This window comes from Notechis scutatus, chromosome 1 (genome assembly GCF_049901735.1).
Source record: "Notechis scutatus isolate UNSWTSFEM ecotype Mainland chromosome 1, rNotScu1.2, whole genome shotgun sequence".
Classification (NCBI taxonomy): Eukaryota; Metazoa; Chordata; class Lepidosauria; order Squamata; family Elapidae; genus Notechis; species Notechis scutatus.
Genome location: NC_142009.1, coordinates 318,984,971 through 318,997,257, shown reverse-complemented (window position 1 = coordinate 318,997,257; position 12,287 = coordinate 318,984,971). Strand labels below are relative to the sequence as shown.

General features: G+C 39.4%; 1 protein-coding gene across 3 annotated transcripts in view; it reads right to left on the bottom strand.

Moving 5' to 3' along the window:
- The window catches only part of MDGA2 (MAM domain containing glycosylphosphatidylinositol anchor 2), a 584,772-nt gene that overhangs the window by 372,450 nt on the left and 200,035 nt on the right, over positions 1-12,287 (bottom strand). The gene's annotated exons all lie outside the window — the stretch shown is intronic.

Below are 12,287 nucleotides of genomic sequence, written 5' to 3'. Positions count from 1 at the left end.
CCCTTCCGGCTTAATTCCGTCGGGAGGGAGAGTAAACTTTCCCTTCAGCACCTCAAAATAGCCGCTTTTTTTTCTCTTGTGGAAGAAATCATCAGAAAACCATCTTTTCCAGGAATTAAATTAGATAAATCTCAAAGCCCTGGGTCGACCAAGAAGAACTTTCACTTTCAATAACTTTCTCTTCTTCCTCCTGCGCATACTTGCCCGGCTGTCAACTTCTTTGTGGCGGCCATTGCGGACCGCCGCTGCACCTTCCTGGTAACAGGGGTTCTGCCGGCCAGGAGAGGGTCTGCAACACCCCAAACCCTTCCTCCGGATCCCCTTACCTTCAGCTACCCCTGCAGGGCAGCCTTGCTCCGCACCCGTCCGGGTCGGAGCCCCAAAACGGCTAGCGCGGCAGGGATCGCGCAGCCGCGAATCCCTACCGCTCGCGAAGCCGACAAACCGGAAACCTCCCTCTTCTAATATAATTTTAAATTGTGATTGCAGTAAATAACTAAGTAGGTCTTAAGTAAACATCATCAATTATGCTCAAAGTATTCTGAGTAGAAGGTTATTATTTTAGTATACTTCTGCATTTTATTTCCACATTTTAAAATGCTTTGATATATTAATATTTTAATACTTTATTAGACTGTCATACAGCATTATAGTTTTGACTTACTTCACAGTTAAACACAGTTAAACATTTTTGTTACCTTGCATATTTGAAATATTTGAAATATGATTGGGTGCCCCAGTTCTTACCTGCAAGTTTTGCTTTTCCTTTATGTAAATTGTTCAGCTACCATTATTTTACTACCTGTTCTTCCTATGATAAGAGTTACTAAATTGTACCTAAATCTGGTCATCGACCATAATAAGATGTCATTGCTTTGAAACATAGAACATGAAAATATTTTCTTTTAGATATTTTTGGTTGTTTTAACAATTCACACTGGAAGAAGGAGCAAGGATTTGCTAGTTCCTTATACTCTAATACAGTGTTTCTCAATTTTAGCAACTTTAAGATGTCTGGACTGGGGTAACCTGGCTAGGGCAGTGATGGCGAACTTTTTTATTGTGGTGTGCTGAAAGTGCATGCGCACGCATGCTGGCACCCACAATGCAATGCACTTCACCCTCCCTGCACATGTGCACACAATACCCTGCCCCACCACTGTGCATGAGCGCAGCTCCCAGCTGATTTTTTGGGCCATTTGAGGCTGTTTTCACCCTCCAGGAGGCTCGAGGGAAGCCTCTACAGCCTAGGGAGGCTGAAAACGGCCCCGTTTTGGTACTTCCGGTATTTCCAGAAGGTCAGTTTTTCAGCCTCCTGAGGCTGCAGAGGCTTCCTTTGAGCTTCCGGGAGGGCGAAAACAGCCTCAAACGGGCCAAAAATCAGCTGGGAGGTACGCACATGTGCAGTGCAGGTAAGTTTGGCTGGGGCTCGCGTGCCCGCACAAATGGCTCCGTGTGCCACCTGTGGCATTCATCACAGGTCTAAGGTAATCTGAAAGTTGATGTCCAGGCATATGAAAATTGCTAAGGTTGAACAATACTATTCCAATGAATTCAGAAATTCCCAAGAAATCTCACACTAGCATGCATCAGAATTCACTAGGATTCTGATTTGTAGTATCTACATATATTGGCACAGCTTTATTTTACTTTTTTGCATTAGCACTGATATCAAACATTAATCTGTTTGAGTTCTGTTTTTACTGTTCTTCACATGTAGTTAATTAAACCTGACTCTGCTTAACACTCTGGACTGTGTTAACAAGGTTTGTGTGCAGCTATTCGTGCAATGCCATTAGGGAGGCTGTATTTTATAGATTTCACTTTTATTACATGCACCACTAATGAAGGCATAATGTGATTATGATGGACCAAGTCCAAGAAAAATTGTCATCAATTGGGTTTGGCATGAAATAATAAATTGCTTTTGGACTGAATGTTAGGTTTGGGAAATAAAAGGAGCGCCCTGTTTAAACACCCAACTAATGTCTGATTAGAAGTGGAACAAGGAAATGAGATTTAACAAGAAGGAATCAATTTGTCACAGAAACAAACATAACAGTTAGGTGGAAGCTGGGGCTGAAACTAGGAGGGGCATATATGTCAAGAAAATGGGGTTTTCTTCCCTACTTTCTTGGAAATAGTTTAAGAAAGCCACTATGGGGTAACAGCTGGACTAGGATGGAGAGATGCAGTCCATGGAAATTCCCTGGTAATTTTGAGCACTTCTCTTGCACAGCAGCGTCCAGAGAGGAGGGGTGAGAAAGGGCAGGTGACAAGTTTATTTTATTTTATTTGATTTATATTTGTTGGACCATTCTGATACATAGTCAAGATCTTTTTGAAGGGTAGCAGTATTGTCTGTGGTATAGAACCGCTTTACATCATCAGTGAAGAGAACACAGTTGCTCTTAATATGATCACAGAGGTCATTTATGTAGAGTATGAAGAGAGTTGGTCCTAGAACACTGCCTTGGGGGACACCACTATTGACAGGTACAGAATTTGATAGGACACTCCCAATTTTGACCATTTGTTGGCTGTTTGACAGGAATGCTTCTATCCAGTTATGCAGTTGTCCAGAGATAACATAAGATTTTAGTTTTAGTAGTTTGTCGTGTACCACTGAATCAAAGGCTTTACAGAAGTCTATGTAGATTGCGTCTATTGTTTTGCCCTGATCGAGTTGTGTAGTCCATATGTTTTTGCAATTGCACTTACCAACCATTTGTTCAGCAACTAGTTATGATGGTACTAAATAGATCTATGATAGGTCCTCATAGTTGCGGCTGCCATAGCAATCCCACGGTCAAGGGATCACAATTCAGACCCTTGGCTTACAATTATAATAGTCACAACATCCCATGGTTATGCAATTGCCATTCGCAACCTTCAGTGCTAACTTCCAACAAGCAAGGTCAATGGGGAAGCCAGCCACAGCTTGCAAATGGCAATCATGTGATTTATGCAAATGAAAATCATATCATTAACAACTGTGCAGGATTTGCTCAAGGAAAGTAACTGGAACCGCTGCAATTGCCTTTGTAAGTCAACAGGGTCACATATTGTGCTTTATGACTGGGTTGGTTAGGGGAGTTGCCTATCACAATTGTTGCAGTTCAGCAAGACAAACCAATTATTCTGGTTTGTTGCATGGTGAGCCAGATAATTAGACTGGATTTGGAGCTTTAATTATTACTATTATTGCATACACAAAAATATGAATTCAAAGCTGCCAGAACTGTAGCTGATGTTGGTCTTCATATGCACTGAGGATATTGTAATGTATCAGCATAAGATATGTGCAGATCCATGCAGTTTTGGCCTATATAATTGACAGGTGGAAATTTTGTGAATGCACAGATTTTCCAATTGCCATTCAATATTATTTTGTACAATACCTAGTGCACTAATATCACTGGGACCACTTATTATTTAAACTGGTTATTACTGTATTTCCTTGTTTTAAGTTGTTGTGGACACCTAGAGTCATTGTGGAAGACAAATTAAATGATAGGCAGGTAGGCAGACAGGCAGACAGACAGACAGACAGACAGATAAAGACAGTCTACAAATAATGCCAAGAACCTGTTGTGAAAACTAACCAAGGAGAGAAGCAATTTAGAACTAAGGAGAAATTTCCTGACAGTTAGAACAATTAATCAGTGGATCAACTTGCCTCCAGAAGTTGTAAATGCTCCAACACTGGAAGTTTTAAAGAAGAAATTAGATAACTATTTGTCTGAAATGGTATAGGATTTCCTGCCAAAGCAGGGGGTTGGACTAGAAGACCTCCAAGGTCCCTTCCAACTCTGTTATTCTATTCTATTCTGTTATTGTGACAGAGAATGAACAAGATACCCAGAAGTTCTCACACCATACTTTGAGAACTTCTGATTTAGTCCAACCCCCTACTCACTGTACTGTAGGAGTGCACTGACAAATGTCCATCTAGAAAATAATTGCAACATGCTTAGAGTAATCACCTTCAGCAAACTGAGTCCATCATCTGCCAAGATAAAGTGTTGAACAACTCTTACAATTAGGACTTTTTTTCTTTATGTCTGACTGAAATTCAAAATATTAGGAGGATACCAGATTTGACCAACATAACTGCAGATCAGCGAAGATAACCTGGTTAATATAATCCAATTTCCACTTCTTATGTACTTTAAATTGATGCAAAAGAAAGGACCATCAGAGTAGCAGGGAGTTAAATGAAAGTCTAAGTAATGCTTTCTCCAATACACTATTTCTTTTGAGTTTTGTTTTTAATTTTTTAAAAGCCATTAACTATGATACACTACTAAACACATTGGTAAATTCTATTTTGCAGCACCCTGGTTTATTAAGCAGGTTGCTGACAATTTCATCCATTTAGTACTCTATTAGTTGTCATGGAAACCTACCTCTTTCTCAAACATATATACGCATGGTTTTCATAATTGGGTCAAAAAAGATCAAGTACTATGCTGTTCAAACTCCAGATATGAGTTTACTGACCCATCCAATCAACTCCAGAGGGAGTTAGTTACAGCCCCAGATTCAACTGTGTTTGAGTCTAAATTTCTTTCTGGTCAAGTAACACTCCCTGTGTTTGTGTAAGCTACATTTCCAAGGGCTGCTCCTTCTAACATGAATGATTGACATGCAATCCTAGGGAAGCCTCATGATTGCTCCCCCATTTGTTTTTAAGGCAAGAAGTGGTGATGGTAGTGAGTCAGCATGAAAAAGTAAAAATCTAGCCATCATCCAGCCAACAAAATTATCCTAGGAATTGTGATGCCACAATTGACCTGGGGAGAAGATCACTTGTTCTGTGATGCTGTGCCAACAAAGCTTGTAATAATGCCTTGGTACTGCTGCTTAACAAGATCCAGAAGAAATTGCCTGGGGACTGTGAATATGTCTTTGATTCATGGATCATTATTTATTTACCTTGCAGTTCTTTACAGGGGTTGTATATTTAGTGAGTTTGGGTTGCTATTATGCATAACATTTTTATCTTTTTGTTAGCTGCTCAGTGTCGGCATGGAAAGAGAGCCATATAAATCGAAATAAATAAGCAAACAAATTACAAGAAATGCTACTTCTCATATTCTACTATAAGCCCTTGTGCAAGCTTGTCCTTTCAGTCCATATTACAAGGAAAGCTGCTGTGCCATTGGAAGGGATTACGTGATTGTTGGTCAATAGCTTAATTCACACAGCAGATAAGATGTTTGCACAGCATACAAAAACATTTTTACAGCATTAATGTTAACTTAGGACATTGCTTTCTTTTTCTCGGTCAGCCTGCTTCATCAGTTTAATTATTCAATGCAATAAGCCAATTCAGAAAGTGGTTACATCAGGAGTGAGAGATATGCAGCGTATGAACCAAACCAGTAGCTTCAAGAAATGATTCAAACCCCAGATTCAAAATTCAGCCTTCTCCATGCTGTGTTCCACAAGCTTGTTCTTTTCATCAGCAACTCCTTCGCAAAGCAATCCATTGCCAGAACATAGTTTATTTTCTCCTTTCGCTGATAATTAGATACAGAGGATCAGCAAAAGTTATCAATAAAAATGTTCTTTTTTTTTTCCAAAAAGCAACTGGTCTTTCTTGCTTGAAGCTTCTTAGATGAGAAGGATGTGATAATGAGTACTAGCCAATAATGTTTTTTAGGACTTACCAAATTCGATAACAAATGTAAAGAATTATGTGTTATTCACACATTATTGTTTCTGTATTTTTGAAATTGTACATTTTTAAATTTGTAATATATATATATATATTTTAAGAAAAACATTTGTCTTCAACAAAAAACAAAGAAAGTCCAGTTGCCTTTTGAAAAAAAGCAGCTTTGGGACAATGGTAACCTGGATGACTGAGATTCTCTATAGACTTTTATCAATGACTGAGCAGAAGGAAGTAAAAGAATGCCATAAATTGGTAACATGAACTGAAATCCCTTTCTTTCAAGGAACCAAGGATGGAAAAATAGAGATCTTAGAGGGAAACCACATTCATCATCATGGAGATAAGATACAAGTACTAAGATAATCCAATTGACTACTGTAAAAAGTCTCTTTTGAGACAGCATTAATAATACAGAGGTTTTTGGGTGTTATCTGTGGATGTTTCACAAGAAAATGCCACTTTATTTTAAAATATATTTTATACATTCATTATATATAGATACAGTGTAAGTGTGTGTGTGTGTGTATTATATTTATTAACTATTGTATGCCACCACAGATTCACCTCTCATGAGTTGGGCAGCTATATAAATCAATAAAATGATTAATAAATATTATTTTTGAAGCTTCTAGTGCAAACAAATCTGTCCACCTAAATTGACATTAACGTGAAAATCAAGATATTTGTCTACAATATTTTACACTTTTAAAATGTTGCAGGACAGCATAAAAGCAATAAACCTCATTTTGTAAATTGGAAGAAATTATCTTGATGAGATTACTTGATTTTCAATGCTTTTTTTTTTTTTTTTTTTTGACATTACTGTACTGCACAAGGACGATGCATTTTTGCCAACCAATGTTTATAGCTTTTTCAGCCAGGATATGAACCATCTGCCAGCATTAGGCTTCCCTTGAATCCTTCCTTGCATAATTAAAGCAGTTGATATTTCTTGTTGAGTACCATATGTTCTAAATATTCCAATTTCCTGTCTTGATTGTATTCACAATTCCCATATCATTACCCATTCTTTACAAGAAAGTCTCATTTTATATTTGTTCAACACATGATGTTGCAAGTAACCTTATAAGTAATGTTATATATACACATTTCTTTGTGTGTAAAATACATGACCATATGTTAAATAAATAAGCTTATATAACAAAGAACATTTCTATAAAGGAAGGTCTGTAATGTAATGTAATGTAACCTTTTTTTTAAAAAGAAAAAGAAATGAGACCATGAAAAATGAAAACGAGAACCAGAAAAACATACATATTATATAAATTGAACATGACTTTTCAAAATAAATTTAGATTAACAGAATAACAGTTTTGGAAGGGACTTTGGAGGTCTTTTAGTTCAACCTCCTGCTCAAGGAGGAGATACCATTTCAGACAAGTGACTGTCCAGTCTCTTCATAAAAGCCTCCATTGATGCAGCACCCACAACATCTGAAGGCAACCTGTTCCACTGGTTAATTGTCCTCACTGTTAGGAAGTTTCTCCTTAATTCCAGGTTCCTTCTCTTCTTGATTCATTTCTATCCATGTGTCATAAAAAATAATGACTCAGAATAAACAATAGCAATTCTATCAAACTTAAAACTCTATCCTTATTACAACAAAACAGAAAGTATTTAACATTTTTAAAATCTTATTAAGGGAAACCCAAATTTTGGATGAGGAAGTAATTTATGTGCACCAATTATAATCTATAAATTCTTTTTAAATTAAATGTTGTATCAGATTTGGGTTTCAAACATGAAGCTATTTTTGATTTTGGTGCATACTCCCACACCTTGATCCAGTATTATTCTAAAGAAAGAATTATGTATGATTTGCAGCCAGAGATATATATTTCTGGAAGCTACTACTATGTAAAAGGTCAACTGGGTATACTTTAACAGAATAAAGTATTTGATGATGTTTAGCAGAAAAACAGCTGGCAGGAAAGAGAAGTTAACTAATTTTGTTGTATTCTATAATTGATAAAAAAAAAAGTAATGGAGTTCCTATGGATTTTACTCCACTAGTTTTTACCAACTATAAGGGGGGTACTGCTCACCTCTGTTTCAAGGCCATTGAGCCTATGCTGTCCAAAGACATTTCTGTAGTCATGTGGCCAGCATGACATCACAGAGCGCTGTTACCTTCCCAGCAAAGTGGCACCTATTTATCTACTTGCATTTACATGCTTTTGAACTACTAGGTTAGCAGGTGAGGAGCTCACCCTATTGTGTGGTGCTTGGGTCTGAAACCTGGGCTACCGGCTTTCCAGCCAACAAGCCCAACATCTCAGCCACTCAGCCACCATGTCGCCCACTCTGTAATTAATCATCTTCCAAAATTATTGAGCTTTATAAAATTTCCAACAAAAGTGGAAAATACCTGGCTTTAAATTGGAGTTTCCAGCAGAACTTAGATGTGAAAGTCAACTGGATATTCTTGGGGTAGTTACTGTCTCTTAGATAGAAAAAAGCCAATGGCAAAACAGCTGAAGATGTTGCTGAAAAAAACCTCTTATTAACTTTTCCATGTAGTTGCCTGGAATCAAGACTGACTTGAAGGCATAATCCCCCATCCCCCACCTGAAAGAAACCCTGGAGTACCATACAGTTAAAAAAAAAACTTGTACCAGTTTTCTGTGAGTATAATAGTCACATAAACTCAGCTTTCATTGACATTCTCAGAGTATCAGGCCAGAAGGCAATTCCCTGCTCTGTAGATTAATCCACACTGAAGTATTTCTGACAGTTTCCCCCCCCCCCCCCCCGAGGCACATGTTCCCCTCACCCTCCTTTTTCCCCCGCAGCGGGCGTCGACACGCCTTGTGTCTCAGAATGTATTGAATGAAGGATAGTCACTACCTCTTTGATCATTGTTCCTCTGCAGAGCGATTTTTAGAATTAGGTAGTTTCCCTAATATGACTCTTTTAAATATTCAAGCATGTCTTCCCAACATATCATCTCAAGTCCATCAGATTAGCGCTCTCTTCATTGGTTTTAATCTCCAAACCCATATTTATTTTGACTGTCCTTCTCTGAAACTACTTTTTTAAAAATTTCTTTTAAAATGTATTGCCCAGATTTGGGAATTGTAGCCAAGGTGGAGTATGAACAATGCTGAATAAAGGGTGGCTGTTTTTCAAGTGATAAAACTAACATTTGACATATTGCTACTTCATATTCACTTCATGAGCAACTAAATGTCCACAATCCTTTTGCCATGTACTATGACTAAATTTAGTCATAATTTAGGAGACACGGTGGCTCAGTGGCTGAGACACTGAGCTTGTCGATCAGAAAAGTCTGCAGTTCGGCGGTTCGAATCCCTAGCACCTCATAACAGAATGAGCTCCCGTTACTTGTCCCAGCTTCTGCCAACCTAGCAGTTCAAAAGCATGTAAAAATGCAAGTAGAAAAATAGGGATCACTTTGATGGGAAGGTAACAGCGTTCTGTGCGGTGTTTAGTCATGCCAGCCACATGACCATGGAGATGTCTTTGGACAGCACTGACTCTTCAGCTTTGTAATGGAGATGAGCACCTCCCCCTAGAGCCGAAAACGACTAGCACGTATGTGTGAGGGGAACCTTTACCTTTACCTTTTATGACTAAATTTGTATCCTGTGAGTTCAATCCTAGGTAGAGGCAGATATTTCTCTCTTTGGGCACAATGGGAATATATCTGCTGAATATAACTCTGCACTGGCGACAGGAAGGGCATCCGGCCTGTAAACACTTGGCTCCGTTCAGTTGCCCTGACTCCACCCCACAAGGGATTATGGGATCATTAAAAGAAGATGATGATCCTATGCAAAATACACCTCTGACATCTGTCCGGGGGAATCAAGGGAATGCAAATTATGAGACCGGTACAGTGTCATAATCTCTGCATGTTTATCCATATGTTAGTGATGTTCACATGCACATATTAAAATGTATGTCATGACAACACAATGTTTTTTAGATTCTGCAGACTCCTGATAATAATGCAGTAATACAGAAGAGATGCATTATCATTTTCCACCTCATACAGTGATACTATAAGGTTAAAAAAGGGGGGGGGGTATTCCCCCAAAGGGCCATTTTATATTTGCCAGCCTCCTCTTCAACAGTGCTTCTTCCTGGACTGTCTCTATGACCTGCAAGGTTAGATACTCACTGGGGAAGCCTTTGGGAAAAAAACCTCTCCATCATTTACATGTTTAAAATGAACACTGAGGATGTATTCATCACTGTGTAAATGTCATAGAATAAATGCAACTCACTTCAGTGGGAAAAGATTAATGTTACTCAGGCACTTCACAAAATTATTTAGGAATATGCATGTCCATGTCCATATACATTTGCTCCAATAAGAATTTGCAATCAAATTCAGGTAAGAGAGTCAGCATCATCAAAATGATAGACATCACTGGTTGGTTGAAGCTCCTTTTTAGCATGTGTTGCACACATATCAAAAAAGGTAGAACTTCAGTCACCAAGTCACTTCCTCCATTTTGATGCTGTCCCTTCTGTGGACAACCCTACAGTAAGTTTCAAGCGAAGCTTATTAGGTCTTAATCTAGATCTCTGCTTAGTGTTTATTTTAGATACCAATCCATCTTTTCTTTTTTTTTTTAAAGCCAGTTGCAAGAGATTTGCCTGTTCTGACGCCTTCACATTATGGATAACAATATACACCAGAAAGTCTGATTGAATCTGGCTTCAGCTTAAGCTATTTTTTAACGATTGATCTGTCTAGTTTGTAATAATTGAAATGAATCGTTTGCCTTAATCACGATGTTATAATTTGAAATGATTGGTACATGACTATTCATTGCAGTCATGTTTGATATGTGCTTGGCATACGTGCCAGTTGTTAAAGAGAGTAGAACAATAAGTAGTTCATTAAAAGCAATTTCCAATTATTCCATTAACAACTGGTTCTAGAAAACTGCACAGCAACAGGTTGTTTTCTCCAATGTTACCAAGCTATGGGGTCTAAGGAAGCCACTTATAATAAAAATAGGGAGCACTTTATCAAACCCTGCTCTGGTTAACAGCGGTGTCCCCCAAGGGAGCATTCTAGGACCCACACTCTTTATACTCTATATAAATGACCTTTGCGATCTCCTTATAAGCAATTGCATCCTCTTCGCGGATGATGTAAAACTATTCAACACCACCAAGTTATGGAGGCGGCTCCACCACCCGAGAAGTGGCTAAAACACTTCCACGGTTCCCGCCGCTGCTGCCACTGTTATTGGAGATGGCGCTGGCAAGAGAGGGACAGCTGCAACTCAGCCTGGGCGCTTGGAATGCAGGAACGGGCTGCGCACCGGGACTTTTGCAAACTTGCAGAGCCCGAGGCTGGAGCACCAAGGGTAGCAGCAGCAGAGACGCTCGCTCGGCTCTTCTCATGCCCACCCAGCCTCTCGGGATTAAACCAAAACACAGCGCGCAGCGCTCCCAGGTACCTCAAAATCTTTTTTTTCCTATTGTTACGGGGACGGGGGAAAAGTGGGAGTGACTCAGACACTGTTGTTGGAGACGGCGCTGGCGAGAGAGGCGCCAGCACCGGTGGGAACCATGGAAGCTACAGAGGCCTGAGAAGCAGCTGAAACGCTGCCGGACATCCACACCGACGCCGCCCGCCTGCTGACCCAGGTAAGGGAGGGGTAAGGGAGCCCTCCGTGCTCCACCATAGTGTTAGGAGCGGCTGAGGTGAGGCGTATGTGCCCGCGGGGCACTCCTAATGGCAAGTTCCCCCCCCCCCCTGCCTTCCCCTCCCCAATTCCAAATGTTTTAAACTAGGCCTAAATTTGTGGGGAGGGGCTTAATTTCATTTTATGCCTAGAAAACATGCTGGGTCTTCCTATTTGGGGGGGGGGGGCGTATTGTTGGAGAAACACGGTAGATACAAACTCAATGTTAACCGCTCCAAACTTGATTGCAGAAAGTACGATTTCAGCAACAGAGTGGTCAATGCCTGGAATGCACTACCTGACTCTGTAGTTACATCCTCAAACCCCCACTCCTTTAACCTCAAACTATCCACTATTGACCTCACCCCATTCCTAAGAGGACTGTAAGGGGCATGCATAAGTGCACCATTGTGCCTCCCATCCCTGTCCTATTGTCCCCATTTAATCATACCTATTTTCTGTACTCTTATTCATGTTTATACTTATACCTATTATTTTGTAAGTGATTGACAAATCAGATAGATAGATAGATAGATAGATAGATAGATAAAATAGATTGGAAAAAGCACCATATCTGGGGTCTGGTAGAACAAAGCATTATCAGAACTCTGGAAACTCACAATAGACTCTTAATCAAACTACTTTAGAGTACTATCCACTAGTTTTTGATTTAGAAGAAAATTACACTGGGTTTTTGGTTTTTTGCTGTCCCATTATCCCTGTTTTGGTACAGACATGATGCCAGGAATTTGTGCTGTGCTTATTAATAATGTACAAAGCAAGTTAAGGGCAAGGACTGTTGAATTACTGAAGCTCCCCCCCCCCTTGCATTCACAGGAAATATCAAAAAAACATAAGCAGTACCCTGTTGAATCAGACCTGTGATATATCTTGTCCAGTACAAAACCTTTACA